The sequence below is a fragment of the Diabrotica undecimpunctata genome, chromosome 2, assembly GCF_040954645.1.
Source record: "Diabrotica undecimpunctata isolate CICGRU chromosome 2, icDiaUnde3, whole genome shotgun sequence".
NCBI lineage: Eukaryota > Metazoa > Arthropoda > Insecta > Coleoptera > Chrysomelidae > Diabrotica > Diabrotica undecimpunctata.
The window spans coordinates 25,392,807-25,414,845 of record NC_092804.1 but is presented as its reverse complement, the minus strand read 5'-3'; the positions used below and the strand labels follow the sequence as shown (position 1 = coordinate 25,414,845).

Sequence of the window (22,039 nt, the reverse complement as noted above, 5' to 3'; positions counted from 1 at the left end):
AGAATTTAAATAAAAAAACTCCTCTAATCCGCAACCCGTGTCAAATGATCAACAAAACTTTCATTTAGGTATTGCCGACGTCGACAAAAAACTGTCCCAAAAAATCATCAAGGATAATTTATCCGAAACCAAATTCCCATTCATCAAAATAGTTCGTATAATTGCCCACTCTACAAATCAACCCACCTCTTTCATAAGAGTTTTTACAAACTCTGAAACTAAATTCGCCAATGCACTCTCGAACGGTATTACGATCGAGGGAGAACGATTCAAATGCGAGATTCCAAGATCAAGCAATTCCGTTCCGGTTCGACTAAAAAACTGTTCGAAATGTTGCAAAAGCGGACACTTCAGTAATGAATGCCTCGAAAAATCATTTATCTGTCCATTCTTTATTCAACAACACAGGTCTACTGCATGCCCCACGATAGGTGATCCCAAATGTCCCAACTGTAATGGAGGCCACACGGCATTTTCACAAAAATGCCCAGACCGAAGAATCCAACCAAAAAAACACAAAACAAACACAACCCGTAAACACTCCTAAACAAATCCCCTCATACGACCTATCCTCGGACATGAAATCCCTAATTCACTTCACGTCAATGATCCAGTATAGCTCCATATTAAGAGATCATCCAGACTGCAGTATTGATCATAGGTACACAAATCTTCTTCCGAAGATGTATAATAGCGCAATAGCTGCAGTGAAAATGTATTGTGGCGGCACAAATACATCCCTCTTAAAGAAAGGTATTCGCCAAGAAGACATCACATCTCTTAAACTATTCACCGCTTTACTACAGATTACTATGAGAAACAATAATTGGTGCTCAAGATCGGATGTAATGGAACTATTTACGGGAGACCTATGTTCAGCAGTCTGCTTAAAACGGCTAATAATGATCATGATGATTACAATATTAATCCCCTTCTGTAGATTTATTACGAATATTTTTTTGAAGATTTGTGGATTTTACCACTTTGTATGTATCGTGCCTGATGCTATTGATGTTTAAATAATTTATTTTTTTTTAATTCCTTAATATTGTTTCCATTGATATATCTTCTGCTTTTATTATTTTAATGTTTGGTTTTGTTTGGTTATCTTGTTTTAAATTTTAACAACCGTCTTTATAGAATGTATCTTTCTATTGTTTTACTCAGAAAGTCGACAGTTCTACGCCAGACTTATTGTAGCCAATTGACTACTATTCATCTTTCTTTTTCTTCTTCTTAGCCTTCTGTCGTCCATTTTTGGACATAGGACTCTCCCAAATCCTTCCACATTCATCTCTATCCTTATCCTTGGTCATCTATTTTTGTAAGGTCTCCAATGTTGTATTGTGGCGTTCCAGCATGGGTTTTTTGTTTTGCAGTGTGGCCTGCGAAGCTCCATTTGAGTTTGGCAATTTTTGTTTTGATATCCGCGATCCTTGTTTTTGATGTGACTATTTGTCAAGTTTCAGAATTTGGTCTAGGTAGATATATTCATGGACTTGTTCTATCTCACTGCTATTTATAGTGTACATCTGGGGTCATCTGTTTGTGTTTGTTTTTGTTTCTGTCATATTTATTTTTAGGCCGACATATTAAAAGTTGTCAATACCAGTTCTTTTTTTATTTGAGAGAAAATAGTCATCATTCATTTTTTCATTCATCATTGAATTTTTGGTAGTGCTGTTGTAATGATTCTTGTTGTAAAAGGTATTCATAGCATACATGTTTTCTTATTCCAGACATTCCATAATTTTTTCTCCTCTTAAATTTCTTATGCCGAATCAGAAATTTTAATTCTTGTTTTCGATTCTTCCAATTTTGACAATAAAATCTCCCATTATTATTATATTAGATTCTTTGTTGTTGTCTATAGCTTTTTAAGGTCTTCGTAAGAGGTATTTATTTCATCATCAATTGCTTTTTCATTTGAAGCAAAAACCTGCAGAATTTGTATTCTGGTTTGAGGATTTAGATTTAAGATCATGTATGTAACCTGGTAGGTGTATTTATTGGCTAATTTTTTTGCTGAAAGTATGAAGTTATTACAAATAAAAATATATATATTAGATACAGTTCGAATTGCCCTGGTTAAAATCATTCGAAGTGAGCACAAAACTTATTGAAAGAATATCAGATGTCGTATATCAGTGGTTCCCAACCTTTTCCCATGATCGTCCCCTTAGACAGGTTTCACCAGTTATGAATACTACAATCGCCCCCTCCCCCACCCAATTAAATTGAAACAATTAATGAATCTATACAAAAGGTAAGTATCCATATTTATTTATTTTTACATTTCGTAAAATGATAAATGGTTATATGTGTGTAAAAGAATTGTTAATGGCTTCCTTGGGCCTGGTGTCCCTCACATAATTTCTTTATGTTTGGCTCAATGTTGGTTAATAACAACCTCAAATCCCCTCTTTCTATTATGTCGAGCCTATTTCTTTGTCTGTTTTTCAATATACACATAGAACTAAAACCTTTCTCCACTAGATATGTTGTGGGGAATGCCAATAATAATAATTTGATTGCATTCCACAAGATTGGATACACTTCTTTTATCCGCGGCCAAAATCTTTCGTGCCACTCTCCCGAAACAAACTTTCAATTTCAACATCATGTCTCAAATCAATCAAGTTTTCTTGAAGAGAAGGACATACCGTTGAAACTTCCACGCTGAAAGGATTGATAAACCAAGTTGGCACTTTCAGACTAGTCAAATCTTGGAATCGGGACTGCAGATCTTTTTTCAGTGTTTGAAGGTGAAGGCAGTATGTTTGAAGATCCTCAGAATCAACACAAGAAGATTTCAAGTTGGGGAATTTGGTCAGATCTCTTCTCTGCATATTTTCTTCAAAAATAGATAGTTTGTCAATGAATGCTCCGACTACTCCCTTCGCTTTGGCCATATATATGTTCTTCCCCTGTAGTTGCAGGTTCATTTCATTTAATTTTTGAAAAATATCTGATAAGTATGCGATGTCATTTCGCTTCTCTTGTAGTTCTGTACTCAGTGTGGGGTCAGTAGTATTAGGAAATTTAATTACAGTATCCATGAGGCTGAAGAACCGCCTTAAGCAATTGCCTTTAGAAAGCCAGCGGACTTCCATATGTAGTAGCAATGTATTAAATATCTCATCATTTTCTTCACAAAGTGTACGAAATATTCGATCATTCTTTGGTTATTCATTTTATTTACCGCATCTATGACAAATGGAAGAGAATCGTGCAACCTCCCACTCAAATTCTTGGCAGCCAAATGCTCTCTGTGAATGACGCAGTAAACACACAAAATTCCAGGTACTGCTTGTTTCAGATGTGCAATAAATCCCCGATGGCGTCCTGTCATTGCTGCTGCACCGTCAGTAGCACAGGTGATCATATTTAATAAGGGAATCTCTTTTTCCTCAAAAAATCTCTTAACGACCTCAAATATGGAAGATTCTTTTGTATCAGTAATCAGACTTCTAACAAACAGCATTTCCTTGGCCATTTCTCCATTGTCGTCAATGAATCGGACATATGACAGCAGCAAAGCTGTGCTGTCACTCAGGGTACTCTCGTCAAGTTGCACAGTAAACTCTCTGCTTTTCAATTTGTTGCATAGAACATCTTCGACATTAGCTCCCATTTCATCAATCCTTCTGGAGACAGTATTATTGCTGAGAGGAACTGTATCTGTTACTTGGCCGGCCTGACTGGGTCCCAACATAGTATCAACTATCTCTTTGACAGCTGGGAGGATGAGTTCTTCTCCAATTGTGTGCGGCTTGGCACTTTTTGACTCACTGAACACAATGACTGTCAGTTGAAACAAAACAACTTTATATACCACAATACAAAACTCGGGAACGAAAGACTCCACATTTGAAGCGACGACAACCTCGGCCGTTCGCTTTTTGTTCGAGTCAGATCGGCAGGAGCGGTACCTACTTCTCATAATTCTTATCCCACTTCTCTCTCTTTCTCTTTTGTGCGGATGATCGCACAATACGAAAGCTCGATCAAAGGAAAATGCAGAATTCGTTATAATGTATAATTATAACGATAATGTATAGAATTAAATTGTATTATGATTCATAGCTCCCTGTGACTAGACGAGATGTTTGTGTTATTATTACCTGCATTGGTATAAATATATTTACTTTTTATTATCCTATGGATATCCGATCGAAAGTATTGTATTTTTTTTTCTCTTTTATTATTTTTCTCATTTACCCATTTCTCGTTTTCCGGATGCTAAACGCCCCCCTTATCGCCCCCTTTTCTCTGTCGCCCCCCATATCGCCCCCTTCGCTCTATCGCCCCCCTGAATATCTCAAATCGCCCCCCGGGGGGCGATCACCCCCAGGTTGGGAATCACTGTCGTATATCACAACCTCTTTTACCAATAAAAATTTATATAATAATAATAACTTATAATGAACTGAACATCAATTAATAATTGAATATAAATAAATGTACAAAAAAGAACCTTTTTAATGTATAAAAAAAACGGGTGTGGCAGTCCAGTGGGACTGCCGGTAGAAGTTATACTTCTATACACGCGTTGGCCGTTAAAAATTTATATAGGAGTCAATCTGCACAATCATTACATATGTAAGAGGTATAGGTAAGAGAGAGCAGAAAGAGAAAAATAATTAGTTATATAGGTATATGGTGCATCGTTTGCTGAATATAAACATTTGACCTGTAATAGGAGTATAGTAAATGAAGGATTGTATCAATATTTTAATGAAAATATATATTTTTATTTTTATATACGTAAAAAAGGAGTTGAATGCAAAAAAAAATTTACAAATACTCTGCAGTAAAATTCATTGTTTATTTCGTTAATAATATAAAAATTACAATACAATAAATACACTGCAACATAATTCAATATAATAATACAATATAAATTAAAATGTAATATTCATAAGTATTTAAAACTGCCAATATACATAACTTACTTTACGAAGATAAAAATAAAAAACCAATAACTCGGATTATGTTGTAAATTTTCATTTTATTTTAAAATTTATGTTTTTGCGTATATTACATATATTTAATAAGATTAACGTGAGGTTTTTAAATATTTCAGAAATAAAAAAGGAAATTCATAATTGGGATTCGAACTCACAACCACCAGCGTATGAACCAAACACGTAAAGGATTTGCCAATTAGACATGACACTAACGGATTTCAAAATTGACAGTTCGTGGTAAAACAGTGATTATTTTGAAATTCAAAATCCCAAAATAATTATAAACGTTTAATTTTAAATAATATAAAACATATCACATAAATAATAATATTAATACATATTATATTATATATAATATTATATGTATTTATATATACAATATTATATATAATATATATAATATTAAATATATATACAAAAGGAACATTTTTATTCTCGAGAGAGGAAGAGAGAGAAAATATATCTTCTGTCTCTCTCTTACCCATTATCTTACATATGTAATGGTTTCACAGATTCACTCTCATGCAAATTTCCAACGCCGACCGTGCGTATAGAAGTGTAACTTCAAAATCAAAAACTCTTATATTTACCGAATAATCTGTCAAAGTACCGCGACCATTAGGATGTAATAAGTAACTCTTGGTAAAAACAATGGTGTCGCCTTTACTTAGTAACAAGGAATTTACTTAAACTACAAAAAATGATTATCCGTTAAGTGACTTTAGCAGTCAATACGGGTAATTGTAATAAAAAAATGGATCGTTCCTTTGCCACAATATTTCCGATCAAATAAAAGTAAGAAATTTAGTATATTCTAATTCGTAACTCAAATTGCAGTTAATAACAAAATCTAACAAAGGTTATAGTATGACCACTGCTGAATTATAAAATTTTTCGATCCTTATGAATCAGTAGAAAAGATATTCATATAATTAAACAGGAATCACTAATTTATATAGGCTTGCATAATTTTTTTGAGATCATTAAATATATATATTACTTACATAAACTCTTTGTTAACTGTCATCTTTAATTTAGCTGAATGATTTTTATTAGTGTAAATGAATATATCTCACCTATTAGACAACTCGAAGGGATGAAGAACTCTTTCCACGTCCCCGAACAGTTTGACGCATTGGATATAACACTCGCGATGGAAAAAATTCTCGCCTGAAACAGAAAGAGAAAACAGCTGTTATTTCATAAATTTTCACTTGACATGTTTACAGCTAACGTTAAGTGTCGAACGAAATATACGAGGTTTACAATCGCCCCTGCCATCTCCATTTTTTTATAGCAATTGCATAAGTTTTTGTTTTAAAATAGCTCTTTCAAAAAATTTAAATTCTGAAATTATACTTTAATGTAAAAGATCGATTTGGACTAATACTCAATATACTATAGGTTTTTTAATAGAACAATATATTTTGTAGCAATGTTATTTATACTAGAATATGTTACAAACTTTACAGTTTTAAGAATGTATGTTAAAATTTGGATAGTTAATCAAGTATGAGAAAACTTCTCTTTAATTTACTACTAAAAATAATTATTAACAAGTGCAAGATAGAAATAAAAACAAGTTTTAAAAATGATTATCTTTGCTTAGCTTACGCGGATAATCTACTATCTATAGCAACTAAGAATGTAACTTTAAAGGGAACAAGATATACAGTATAATATAGTGTTTAATTTAAAAAAAAACCTTAACAATTAGAATAAAAATATTCCAAGGAAAATTGTAATTATAAACAGACAAACAGTTAAGTAAAAAGTGACTTAAAAGTTTATGTAAAACAAGAAACTTACAGATTTGAAAGACTATTGTCCAGATTTAGTCATACACTCCCTTTAAGGGGAAAATTCACTCATCTCGGTTACCTACGGTACAAAAGGATTGAGCTCTGGTGAGACTTTTTCCGTGGTATCGAGCCCTCTGTGACTTGGTCTGTCGGAGTATCTCCTAAAAATTTTCTTACGCATCTACTGCTTTTTACATAAACTTAAAGAGATGTTCATTAAGACTCGGCTGTTTTATGTTTTCTAAGAGGCTTTTCAGAATAACTTGAGTAGTGGAGAGAATAATAGGTATGTCTGGATACTTTTCATTCTCCACTGTTTCCTTATTTGTCTTTCCAGATCTCTGTATATAACAGAACTCCAGCAATAGTAATCAGTACGTAGACTATTAGTATAAGGTATCACCACATCTGTTAGTATTGTCTGTCTAGTAAGTTTAGTAGCTAGTATCAGATTCGGTCTAATATGTACCACTGGTTGGTCTGTGAGCATAGTGCGGTCCCAGTATAGTTTATAGCTTTCGTTTTTAAGCATTCTGCAGGGACATATTGATAATAAGGGAGATGGTCGGTTTGGAGAAATCCCAGTTTGCTAGCTAGTTCTCGGAGAAGAATCTTTTTTACTGAGTCATGGCATTCTTTGTAATTAGTTCCCAAAAACGCATGACGCCTCCTGAAAGATGTTGGTTGAAAGGAACCCTTAACATCCATATCGGCATTTATCCTTTTGTTAGGTAATTTTTAGTTGAAATAACCTAATCCTGAATGGCAAGTAGGAAACCCTTTGCCTCGGGAAACATGTTTTCTGATGCCAACCAATAGATGCCGCCCATGCAGAGGTTTGCTCATACAGGTGCGTATTTTTTGCTCAGTCAGGTGGTTTATGCGCATTTCTTGTTCCCTCGGTTTAACTGGCGATATGTCATCTACTGCGCAAATTGCTTAATGTAAAGTAGATGTCTCATCCTGCGGCTGAAAACAGGTTCTTAAATTAACAACTTGCATATCCAGTTGCTCACCTATGACCATAAGTCCTCTTTGCTCTTGATACCGCAGTAATGTTTTTCTCTCTACTGCACAGCGTGGATGATGTTTTTGCGACTTTGTGAGAAGTGTTTACTTTTTGCTGAAGACTTTTTACATCCGATTATTATTATATTAGAATATTATTATTATTAATAATAAATAAATAAGAGCAGATGAACGAGCTCCTATTATCTCCAAAAACAAAGAAAAATATCATTATAAAACTAATAACAAATCATCTTATATACGAAAACGCTAAGCCCTTTTCTTGTCCACCACTTTACTCAAAAACCATATTAGATAATTAAAATATTTTTTTGGAATATTATTAGTATTACGTATGAGATTGTCAAGATATACTTTTGGTACAAAAATTCACTTCCGGTTTTGAGATGACCGGAAGTTAAAATTTACTTTAAGTTTTAGATCCCACAATGTACATATGGATCGAAAGGTCTCGTCGAGACGAATCTAAATATGTACTTCCGGTTGCGATCTGACACCGGAAGTGACCCGAAACGCGCATAAAACGTCAAGATAGAGCAAATCTGACACCGGATTCGTGATCAGCATGCCAAATTAACTGCTAAATGATATCCATGTTGACATTTGTCGAGTTGGTCGATGTCGAGTTGGTCCGCTAGTATTATATCTAATGTCATATATCATATATCTAATCATATAAAAACGTATTGGAGAGTAAAAAATTGAAATACGTTTGCTACATCATGAAAAATAAAAAGCACTAGCTGGTGCAATCTATTCTGCAGTGGAAAATAAAAGGTCAAAGGTCAGCAGGACGCAGAAGAATATCATGGCAGAGAAACATACGGACATGGATGGAAAGGACACCATTAGGTTTACTCATCCATAAAGGATTTTGAATGCTCTTAATAAACAATAATTGTATGGCGTAAATGAAATATTAACTACCTGATTGTTTATTAAAGTATAAAACGTTTAGTTTTTTCTCTCGAATAATTAAAAAAAAAAAGTGGTCGTATTAGTGCAGTCGTCAGAGAATTGACCTCTAAAAATCATACGTACAAGATGAATTTTGCGTGTGTCAATTTTGAAATCCCAAAAGACTAAAAAAAAGTTTACCACTTCTATCTCCCGGCTTTCACCTAAGACCCCTTAAAGGGATATAGGGGGAGGCAAACGGAAAAAATATCAATTTGATTAACACTTTTTGTGTAGTATGAAACGTTAATAGAAAGTCACTAGGACCATATGAAATAACCAACGAGCTTCTAAAACACGGAGGAGAAAGTATAACCCTAGAGATGAGAAAACTTATACAAAAACTAATATTGCACTACAAGATACCAGACGCAAGGAAAAACAGCATAATGATACCAATGTTCAAGAAAGGAGATAAAGAAGACCCCAACAATTAAAGAGGTATAAATCTACTGAACACCGCACTTAAGATTACCACAAAAGTTCTAATAAACAAAATCAATAAACTAACAACATTATCAGATGAACAACAAGGACTCAGATCCGAAAGATCCTGCGTAGCTGCCGTATTTGTACTAAAACAAATCACAGAAAAGGCCATCGAGTACAATAAACCAGCATATCTATGTTTTATAAACCTGACAAAGGCTTTCGATCGCAACCAAGTCAAAGACGTCTTACACCTACTGTATAAGAGAAACACACCAATCAATATTATACAAACCATCGAAAACATCTACTTACATAATCGAATACAGGCAAAGATAAGAAAATTATGGGACAGGGTGACTCGTTAAGCCCCATTCTCTTTAATATAATAAAATCTTTAATGGATGAAATAATACAAGCAGTACGTAAAGGTGATGATTACAGAATGGGGAATAAAGAAATCCAAATATTATGTTATGCAGACGACGCCGCATTAATCGCCGAGACAGAAGACGAGCTCCAAAGATTAACACATATCTTCAATACAACAGCCAAGAAATACAATATGATAATATCAGCAGAAAAAACCAAATATATGACAACATCTAAATACCTACTACGATGTAAAATCGAAATTGATGGGAAAATAATAAAGTAGAAAAGCAAGGTTTAGATATCTGGGAATAGATATTACTAGTTACGGAGATATTGAAGAAGAAGTTCCGACAACAAAGGTTAAAAGCAAGTAAAGCGGCGGGATTTTTTAATGACACAATCTAGAAGAACAAACACCTAAGACAAGACACAAAAACAAGAGTCTGTAAAGAAGGAATTAGACCTATATACACGGCGGAGACAGGACCTGATACATCTAAAACGAGACGACTACTAGAAATAACAGAGATGAAAATACTCCGACGAATATCAGAGAAAAGACTGCTGGATAGGGAGAGAAGCAAAAACATAAGAAGAGCAATATAGAGGACATAAATGGATGAAGGACAAAACGAAAACAGGAGTGGAATGAACACATAAGTAGAATGGCAGAGGATAGAATAGTACGAATAGCACGGGATAAGTCACCAAATGGACGAAGAAGTATTGGCAGGCCAAGAAAAAGATGGTGCGATAATTTAAACAATTTAGGAGGCTAATATTAAAGAGAAACAGGCTTTAAAGCCTACATTCGAGAAGGAAGAAGAAGAAGAAGATATATATTTCCAGACAGTCTCTACTATGAGTCCATGAATTAAATTAAATACCAAAATAGAAAATAGTACTAAATGCGACTATGCATGGCGATTCCGTCAAACTATATATGGTAAAAAATTGGTATTTAACATAATATGAATCTTCATATTGTCATATTATTGACAAATTCATAAAATTATCCGTAGACTTAGAATGTAGACGATATAATATTCTTGGAAACAAGTAAAACATTTTGCCACCTATTATACGAGATTTCAAGAAACTACGCATATCTCAACCTGTCGTCACATAATAGATAATTTACCTAGTTATTAGTGACGCGCCAAAACAACAATAAAGCACAATTATTTATCTAAAGGTAATAATAGCATTACTATGTAAGAAAGAAAACACGGGATTTCTGTAAAAAACCATGTTTATGTTCACGCAGTAATATTTATCACTCATATTAGAATGAAAAATGTTTTGTCCGATGTCGTGAAGGTTACAAACAATGCAATTTCACACCTACGTGCATTGAATAGGTTGGATTGCGAAATTCGTTGTTGCATTGATTGTTCATTAATAATAAGGTAACAGTGAGAGCTGTATGGTACAACTAATCCATCCTAAATCTTTGCAACGTTTATCAAAGGAATTTAATTTGTAGATATATCCCAATTTTTCATACTGCAATAGGAAGAGTTCAATAAAAAAAGGAGGGGTCTGTTTTTTAAGAAATGTCCTAATTAATTTATTACTATTATTAATTAATTTGACTTATTAAATAATTATTCCTTAATTATTACTTGAAATATCGGCGACAGAGATGGATATTGGACCTTAGCAGATAGAATGAGGAAATAGGATAGAGAAAGTCGGTAGAAAAAGGAGTAATATAAGAGGAAACATGAGGAAAGAAAAGATTAAAGTGGAACGAAAATCTAAGAATAACCAGCTACTGCAGAGGATTAAAACACGAACAGCATAGAGACGTATACTTAGATATAATCTCACTACAGTTCCGGGAGATTTATTTCATATAGAAAAATTCCCTTGACGAAAAAGAAGAAGTAATGAAGAAGTTTAGAACTTTCGAGATTTCATTGAAAATTCCTGAAATGTCTAGTGATGTGTGGAACGTCAGAAAATATATATAAACAGATGTTGTTGAAAGTTTGGGACAGTTGGAATAGAGATTTTGAAGTTTATAATAATCAGTCTATTAAACTATTGTAAACAAGTTAGTATCGAATAAAGTTATTTTAAAGAAGTGTAACAATCAGAAAGATAGATAGAAATAGAGTATGTTAGACGGGAATAGAACGATCAAAATTACTGAGAACTGTTAGCCAGCGAAAACCAGTAATATCTATCTTGAATTGATATATACTTATTAAATCAACATAAATTTAACTTAAAAACAGTCTTTATAAATAGTGTTTGTTCGCATTGAATGATTCAATTAACGTACGAACTTTCTTCTTCAAGTGCCCTGTCCGTTGTGAACGTTGGATATCAACATGGCAATTCTGATCTTGTTTGCGATGCTTCTGAATAGTTCGACCGATGTGAGCCCGAACCACTTCCGCAGATTTTGGAGCCACGAGTGTCTTCTCCTGCCTGGCCCACGCTTACTGTCTACTTTCCACTGGACAATCAATTGCAGTATACGGTACTTATCGTGTCTCAATATGTGGCCTAGATATTCAAGCTTTCTTTGTTTGATTGTGCTCACGTTTTCTTTCTCCTTTCCGATTCTTTGTTGGTACCTCTATGTTGGTGAACTTTTACGAACTTTAAAGCATCAAAATGATTTCCAAAATCGAGGATACGACACAATTTAATATCAGTGTGTTCAATCCCAAATTAGTCCATTTACTTGTAATCTCACATTAATCATAATTTCCTGAATTTTTATAGTATCACCATGTATAATTGTGTAACATAGATTTGTAGCTTAATCACAGTTCAACTAATGTTAAAAATTAAACAAAGAAAAAGGACAAGAGACTATTTAAACATAAGGTTGCAGACACTTTGCAGGAATTGTATAACGATTGTGAAGAGCAAAACACTGAAATTGAAGAAAAGGGTTCAAAATTTTTAAATATTTTACATCTAAATATTACGAGCAAGTACAAGAGAAATACGAGGAAGGAAAAAAAACCCTAGGGGAATTTATTAAAAATGCATACAAGTCTTCGACAAAAATTAAGGAGATAAAAATTAGGATGGAAAGGCTTTATCATTTATTGAAAGACGACGAAGATGATGAAGATATACAAGGAGATTTAAAAGAAGAGGTACAAAAAATAGACGCTTTAATAATGAAAATAAATTTGAACAATGAACAGGATGCGCTAAAAGAAGGTGAAATAGGAAGATTTTACCTGATAAAGAAGGGTGAGATCGATCATAAAAGAAAATAAGAGATTAGAGGCGGAAGGATGCAAGAAAAAAATCTATATTTGAAAGTAAATATGAATAATGGGTAACATTCCATGATGTTTAAACGTTTGATACATGAGAACAAACAACTATCAAATGTGGAGAAAATGCAGTATCTGATGACAAGCATCCAAGGAGAAGCAAGTAGAATAATAAAACATTTAAACACCACGGAAGCAAACTACAGTGCTGCCTGAAAAATGTTGCAAGAGAGGTAAGATGACCTAAAGATGAATCTATTTATATTAAAAGACAAGATACTTCGGGCTGCAAAAATAAAAGAAACATCAGCAAAGGCGCTGAAAACATTAAATGACAGTTTCCACGAATGCTTAGAAGCGATTAGTAGACCAGGTATAATGAGAGAGTCCTGGAGCCCTCTTATAGCAAGGATAAGCATGTTAAAGTGGGACATGGAAACCAGGAGATTATACGAAAAGTAAATTTAAGATAGTAGGGTCATTTCGACATATAAGTCATCACAGGAATTTCTGCAAAGAACGTTTCAAACATTAGAGATGTTGCAAACAGAAATGAAGGCGCCAGACTACAGACAACAGGCAAAGAACAAAATAACCTGTGTCGTATGTCATAAAGAAAATAAACTGTTCAAATCTACGAAGTTTCCAAGTCTATTAAAATATTTTTTAAATGAAGCTTTGAACAGATATGCATTAATATACAAAAAATATTCTTTGCTAATTTTACTTCTAAAAGTTGGGTTCATTAGATATAAATATTCATGTACTACTGTAACTTGTGTTTCGTTTTTTTAGTATAAACATCAAAATAAAGAAATTCTAAGGAAAATAACAAATTACGAATTTATATGTACCAATAATATAGATGAAGTTCATTTCTTTTATCCCTTTTATATTTCCAAAAACTCCCAACTTACGTGATCATTACGCCTTATAATAATAACTAACCCTAATACACTTGTAATTTGCTGGGTCCATTTTTGTGTCCAGGATATTGTCCTGCAAAAGGATTTTCTGACCCTCTGTGGAAGGTATTATCGGGGGTGGGCTTATATAATTGATATTTGTGGTGCGATCCCCACGAGATGAAATAGTTTCGGTTCAGTTGGTCTTTATCTTTTCTAAGATGTCTCCATAAACTCTGATTACTTTGACAAACTCGGAAAAGTGGGGTTCGTAGTCTAGTGGAGATGTTGCAATGAAAAAGGTTGCGCGGTTGTATATTTTTTTTATTTATCTATATAATAACTGCTTTTATAATATGCTATTCATACTCGATCATATTTTTATTTGTATCCATTCTTAATACTAACCATTAGGTATTTTTTGAACATCTTCTACAGACATTTTGCCCTTTATATTTTGTTTTATAAGGAAATTATATTATACTTTTACAAATATCTTCAGTCTAAAACAAAAAAACTGTTAAGAGTTTAGTGTTAATATTTATCTTATACAGATGTTACTGTTACTCTCTTCGTTGTCGGTTTATGTCTGTATTTTTCGTAAGAAGTTTTCCTCTATCATGTTTTATTAGTGTTTTAATTTCCTTATAAAACTGCCTAGACTGACCGGTTCTGTGATTGCTCTCAAGTTGCTTCATCCAACTTTCTGGGTGTTGTTATTTCTTGCTTCTCAGCACTTTTCTCGTTTTTGTTCTAATTCATGTTCATATTTTGGTCTTGTTAATAGCTCCATCTTTTTGTTGGTTTTGATCGTCAAACTATGTTTACATTACTGGTCGAATCACTTTTTTTCTTTTTTTCTATTTATTGAGTTGTTGCCGTTTCAATGGTTTTTCTTATATTTTTGCCATTTCTGGTTTAACGTCATCTCTGCATTTGATCTTAAACCTATTTTGTATTCGCAATTGATATTTTTGTTCTTTTCATGTTAATTCCATATAGAAATAAAAAGAGAACACTGGCAAACCTTCACAAAACAGATGGAACACGACTTCATTGTTCAATTATCAGAGGACAAAGATAAGAGATGAACGAACTAATAAAAACTAAACACATTAATAACGAAACATGGACAAACTACTTTCGACGAATTAATTTATTAAATGCAACACTAAAATTAAAAACCAAAGTGATAACAAATAAACTGAATGAAATTATAACACCAGTAGAAGAACAATAAGGTTTTAGGTCAGGAAGATCATGCACCGACGCTATATTTATAATGAGGCAAGTGCAAGAGAAATCATTAGAATACAACAAATCGGCATATCTATGTTTCGTGGACCTGAAGAAGGCGTTTGACCTCGTCAAATTAAAGGACGTTATCCAGTTATTGTACGCAAGAGAGATACCTCTAGGAATAATAAAAACGATCGAAAATATCTACCAAAATAACAGAATAAAAGTAAAAGTACAAGAAGAACTAACTGGCTCTATTGAGGCTGGCAATGGGATGAGACAGGAAGATTCCCTTCTTCTTTATTCTTTATTTCTTTATTTTTTAAACCATTATGAACGAAATAATAAAAAAAGTAAGAACTAAAAAAGAATACTAAATGACAGAAAAACAACTTGCAACAAACAACAAAATGCATGGTTATAACAGCAAATTTACTAAGATGTAAATTGAAGCTGGAAAGTCAGATAATAGAACAAGTAATGGAGTTTAAATATCTAAGCATCACATTATCTAGCTACAGAAAGCTCAAAACAGAAATGGAAGATCAAGTGAATAGAGCAAACAGAGCCGCAGGTTGCCTAAATAAAAAAATATAGAGAAATAAAAATATCGTGAAAGAAATGAAAGGCAGAATTAACAAAACTAATCAGACCAATAATAACATACGCGGCAGAAACATGACCTGACAACAGAGAGGACAAAAATGATGTTAGAAACAGCAGAGTTAAAAACACTTAGAAAAATGGATGGTAAAACACTAGAGGACAGAGTCAGAAGCACAGATATATGACATAGATACAAGGTAAAGAACATTAAAAACTGGGTAAGAAATAGAAGAGTAGAGTAGAACGATTATATCAGCCGAATGATAACAAATAAAGTAGTAAAGACGGCAAGAGACGGTTTGCCAATAGGAAGACGATCATTAGACCACGAACAGAGACACATTTAAAAACAGACAGAGTCATGTCTAGATAAAATGAAGAAGAGAAAAAAGTTCTTTTAATGTAATTCGAGATTTTAAATATCCCCCTCGTTGATTTGTGAGTTTTGCTTTGATCACTTTATGCTTAGCTTTATTCTCATGTTTTTCTCATCAAGAAGTGATCCTACTCACTTTCTGCTCCTCTCAATAACTGATATGAGATGCATTGAAATCGCACAATACCATTTTGTCGTCGTGTCTGGGTGCTGACACGTACTGTTGTTCCAAAAGTTCATAGAATATATGAGTTTATTTTTGCCCACTTTCCCATTTTGTTAATTTGAACAATTATTTCCAAACATTTATTGTTTTTTCTGTTTAGAAGGATATGCAACAGTATTTTAACGACATGGCTCATCAAACTAATGAGTCTGCAATCGCTAAATTTCTTAATGTCTGGGTTCTTTTTCTTCTTCTGTTTGTGTAGACATCAGTCTGTCGTGGCCTTGCCATCTTTACTACCTTATTTGTTGTCATTCGACTTCATATTGTCATATAATGGTTCCAGTCCTTGATGTTCTTCACCTTGCATCTTCTTCATACATCTGTAGTTCTAGCTCTGTCCTATAGTGTTTTATAATCGATTCTTCTGTTTTCATCTCTACTGTTTCTAGCAATATTTTTGTTCTCTCTGTGTCAGGTCGTGAATCTGCCGCGTATGTCATTATTGGTCTGATGACTTTTTGTAAATTTTTCTTTCATTTCTATCCCAATATTGTTATTTATTTTCGTTAGGTTTCTTAGGGTAAAATTAAGATCAATTTTATACCACTAGAAATTTTACTGGTATCATATATTTGCTTTGTGATCTAGCGAAAGTCGTCGTAGTAAAGATGACCAAATTTCACAAACTCCTAAAAATAAGGTTGATCGACTAATTAATATTACCAATATTGACATACGAATGTGAATCTTGGACCCTACGACAAGCGGAAAGATTAAGGAGAGACGTCACTGAAATGGTTGAAACGTTTGGTTGGAGAAGAATTTTACGAATTTTGTGGACCAACCAGAGGACAAATATTTCAATTTTAAATGAGCTAAAACTCAGCAAACGGCTATCCAGCAAGGTACATCTCTAACAATTAAAATATTTTGGACATGGTATGAGAACAGACCTAGAAAATATGAAAAGACTATCCAAAGATAAAGTGCCACAAGAAAAATCTTTAACAAGATGGATCGATCAAATTACAGTCGCATGCAAAAAACCTAAGCAGGAGTTAAAAGAAATGACCCGAGACAGAGATCTTTGGAGACAGGAAATATACATCACGATGATCACTACACTCCCTCCGGGGGGTCATGATTGAATAGAGATATTTGCTTTATTTTGATATCATATATCATATACATATATATATATATATATATATATATATATATATATATATATATATATATATATCATATATATCATATATCATATATGCATTGGCTTTATTGTTTTTGGCTTGACTTATGATTTTTACACTTCAGCTTTTAAGATTGATCGGCCTGTATTTAAATTTAAGTTTGGTAGATAATTAAAAAGGATATAAAATTAGGATATCAAAATATTTAAATTATATGCCAAACCGTTCACTGGTTGAATTTTATACAGAAAAACTAGTTTATACTAAACAAAACAAGAGCGATTAGAAGAAAAAAATATTAAAAAAGTGAAAATAGCTAAGAGCTGTTATTTTCTTATTTAGACAAAAATCTTTATATCATAAAAATATAGAACATTGTGAATAATAGTAAGTATCTATCTATATAAGGATTTTTACAGCTGCCGCCGCCTTCCTTCTTTCAGCCAACGTCTCCAGTCCTTTCTGTTCTGCCATTCTCCATCTCTAAGGTCTCGTCTTTCCATGGCCTCGTCCACTTCATCCCTCCATGATCTTTGGGGTCTACCTCTTTTCCTCCTTCCTATTGGACTCCAATCCGAAATCTTTGCTATCCACCTATGATCTGTTCTTCTCACATGTCCATACCAAATTAAACGTTTTTCTTCTATGTTAATAGTAAGGGCTCTGCAATTGTGGTTTTGCTTGGCCCATCGTTCGCCGGACGTAATTGGCTGAAGAGTGTGTGAGAGAGTCTTCCAAACCTCCTCGAGCGACTACTTAAGTTATATTTGCGTTTGGGTGAACGTCGTGTTCATCCTTGCCACAAAAATCGTCCTAGTACAAACCTCCTCGTTGGTAGAGCCGGGAATCCATATTCATTGAATCGGAAATACTAGCACTTATTAGAGCACGTACTCCGATTCGCGAATAGTGATTTCTGATTGTACAGGGTGTGTCCGATTGGTAGTGTGCGCCATATTCGAGCTTTAGTCGGTCTCTTTGAGATCCTTGAGTCAGCGCACCTGTGTAGTTACTAACCAGTCGGACTTTTCGAACTCCTTTAAAGCTACACACCCTTCCAGTTTCCTGGAAGCCTTAGTTTTTAGAGTAACGTAGGTCCCAAATATCTACCGATAATAGTAAGTATACATCTTTAAAAAAAAGTATGATCTTATTCTACTGCCAAATACTAAACGAAAGGTACTATTTTGCTGTATCATACTACCTTGACAATTACCAATTTATTCAATTCTATGATTAATTTTATTTTATAGCATTTTTATTCACAGTAAAGAGAAAAAATCCCAAACAGTCACCATTTTTTATTATGCAAAGCACTATACCTTTTTCTACAAAACTAGAAAATTATTAGATAACTTTATAATAGATTATCTCATCATGTGGAAGCTGTTGTACTTAACCTTTTGTTATTTAAATCAATAAGCATCTCTTGTAAATGATAGAATTTTTCCACTATAATTATTTTCATAGAAGTAGTTAATAATGATGTAAAAAAATTTACCGTTATAAAAAATAATAATTTCTGCAATTCATATAATTGATTCGATCCGTAATAAAGAAAAAAATTCATGTAAAAAAATAATGCCATTACAGTAGAAGCTAATTTAGAAGCAGTAATAAGAAATTAGGTTTTACAAAGCAAATGTGTTTTGAAATATGTTTTTTTATTTACATTAAGTACCTCTACAACTATAGAAATTGGTACAGGAACAATAATATTAAATTTATAATAAATAATGAAAACAAATAATAATTATACCTATAATGTCTATTAGGTTATATCTTGTGGTAGAGTTTAGCGGTTTTTAGAAACTGTATGAAATAAAATATTAAATTACTACCTCTTCTTTAATTTGTATTTTTCAGGTATTGGTACTTTCTTGATCAAGTTGTTGTTGATCTAGTTAGTCTAATTAATGTAACATTTTTGATTTGTCGTTAAATTTAATTTAAATTTTTTAAAATTTGAAATTCTGCCAGAATTAATTTTTACAATAGACACTTCCTTTTATGGGAACAGTAGACACTCCCCATTCTTCGTCGATAGAAATTCACCAAACATTTTCATTTCGAGTTTAGATTCTTTTTGTTGTCGTAATGAGTTTTGTTTTTTTTCTTGTAGGACACAATTGGGTCAGTGGCGAATGCTCATTTACGAGTTTTCTTGTAGGTCTCTAAAGATGCCTAAATGGTATTTTGGAAATCTCACCTAGTAACGGTCAATATTGAATTTGGAGATTTGAGGCCTTTCTGTCTAATGAATATTTTGATGGTTGAAATAGGTTGTTCCTGTATTGAGAACATTTGATATGGTGCGGCTGCGAGCTATCTATGTTTAATATGTTTGGAATATGGCAATGTTTAAGTTCAGTACAACATCGATGTGATACTTTTAGCCGCCGTTTGGTATAATCAAATTACAAATTCTATAGGGTAGGATTGCCTAAATTGGGCCTTTGCAGATTTGAGCGAACCGACAACAAGTGGTGCTATCCGTAAATCCAACTAGAACTACATCCCGAAGCCTGTTTGAGTTTCAACACGTGAGCAGCTGTAGACTACGGTTTAGAAAATATTAGTGTTTTCGTGATTAGTGTTTTATTTAACTTTTTATACAAAAATACTACTATTTACCGTTTAAGTAAGTAATCACAACATTTACAATATCTTTATTTCTCAAGATTCATTAAAGAGGCCATAGTTTAGGGATTATTTTCGTGACCTAACCTCCAAATTGGTAAAACACGTTGTGGGTGAAATTTGATGTTGTTCCGCTTTGGAACAAGTTTTCCTAAATTGGACCAGCAATTGACTTGTAAATTGGACCGGTCCAATTTAGGCAACTGTATATAAACCAGTCCCATTTAGTTCTTGATAGATTTATTTTTTATTTCAGAATGTCATCACGTGGTACATACGGCAAGTGGAGCACAGAAAATTTAAGCAGTGCTATTTCCGCTTTTCGTAATGGTTCTTATGAGATTAATGAATGTGCAAGGTTGTTTAAAATACTTAAAGCTACACTAAAAAGACATATCAAAGAGAAAAATAAACAGGCAAATAATTCAATTAAAAAAATGAACAGGTTTACTGTATTTAATGAAGAAGTTGAATCAGAATTGGCTAAGCATATTTTGATTTTCGAAGAGCGAATGTTCGGAATGGGCATACGGAACGTCCGCAAACTTGCATTTGAATTGGCAACAAGAAACACTTTGAAACACAATTTCAACACAGATAAACGTATGGCAGGCAAGAACAGGTATTATGGCTTTATGTCAAGACAGAAAGAAATATCGTTACTGTAGCCGGAGAAAACATCAATGGCAAGGGCTGCAGGATTTAACAAAGCACTAGTTGATAAATTATATGAACTTTTACAAAGAGTGAATTTGTGAAGAGCATAAATTAACCTTCACACGCATATTAAACGTCGATGAGACAGGCTGCTCAACCATACAACGGCAATGTCAAAAAATATTAGCCAAACAATGTCATAAAATATAAGCCATCAAATTGGGAGTATTTCTAGTGGATACAGATGGGTAAATACTACTGTGGTTTATTGTACCACCCATGATTATTATTAAGAGGAAACGTTTTCAAGAGGAACTTTCATTAGGTGCTCCTCCTGGCCGCATTGTCACTATTAGCGATACTGGATATATCAGTAGCGATCTTTTTGTGACATGGCTTAATCATTTCTTTGAAACAGTTAAGCAAAGCCATGAGGTCCATGTTTTGTTATTGTTAGACGGCTACAGCAACCACAGTAAAAACCTAAAAGCTCTGCAAATTGCCAGAGATAATGGAATTAGATTATTGCAGTTAACACCAAACATATACTTCAACCGTTTGATGTTGGATTCTTCAGAACCTTTCAAAATGTTTATGTACAATGCATTTAAAAATGGTTGCGGAATAACGTGCGTCAAACTGTAGCGATCTTTCAGGTTTCCGGAATAATTGAAGAGGCTTATGAGCTTGCTGCATCAGTTAGAAATGCACAGAATGCTTTTCGTGCTAGTGGCATTTGGCTAATGATGAAAATATTTTTAAAGAAACTGATTTTGCAGCTTTAATAATGTTTGACAGTGCTCCAAACTCCAACCATGAATCCCAACAGGAAGCATTCTCTTCTGAAAAAGATAATATTCCGTTGGCAGAACGAACGAAGAGAGCTGCATTATCTTCCCTAAATACTATTTCAGTTCAAGATATTTCGCCGTTATCTACAAAGAAATCAAAATCATCAGTTTGCGGCACTCAGGACGTAGTTGAATTTACTAGTTTCCCATACAAAAACGAACTTGAAGCACGAGCTGAGGCATTTAAAGTAAAATCGGTTAAAACTACTTTAAAATTGTCAAAAATGACAATACAGATTTTTTACATTTAGGTTAAGTTTATTAGTTACAAAACGTTGAATATTAGTTTATGTTATGTTACTGTATATTTTTGAACACATTCCTTATGTTTAAATATAGGTTTGAACATCGGTCCAATTTAGGACACTAATGGTCCAATTAAAGATGCCGGTATCCCAAATTTGACTTTTGTTTATATTTTTTTTATTTGAAAAATAAAATATTATAAACTGCCATGTATCTATTATTTGTAATTTTTTTGAATATAACCAGTATTTATTAAATGCTATTAATAATAAAATTTTGAAATATTCATTAACATGTGTAATACAATAGATATTTGATAAGTGGTCCAAATCAGGAAACCTTACCCTATC

General features: G+C 33.2%; 1 protein-coding gene across 3 annotated transcripts in view; it reads right to left on the bottom strand.

The window, feature by feature from the left end:
- The window catches only part of Abd-B (Homeobox protein abdominal B), a 645,906-nt gene that overhangs the window by 99,434 nt on the left and 524,433 nt on the right, over positions 1 to 22,039 (bottom strand). For all 3 annotated transcript variants that reach the window (XM_072522550.1, XM_072522552.1, XM_072522551.1), the window contains exon 4: positions 6,047 to 6,140. The gene's annotated coding sequence lies outside the window, so the exon portion shown is untranslated. The remainder of the gene's footprint in view (positions 1 to 6,046; positions 6,141 to 22,039) is intronic.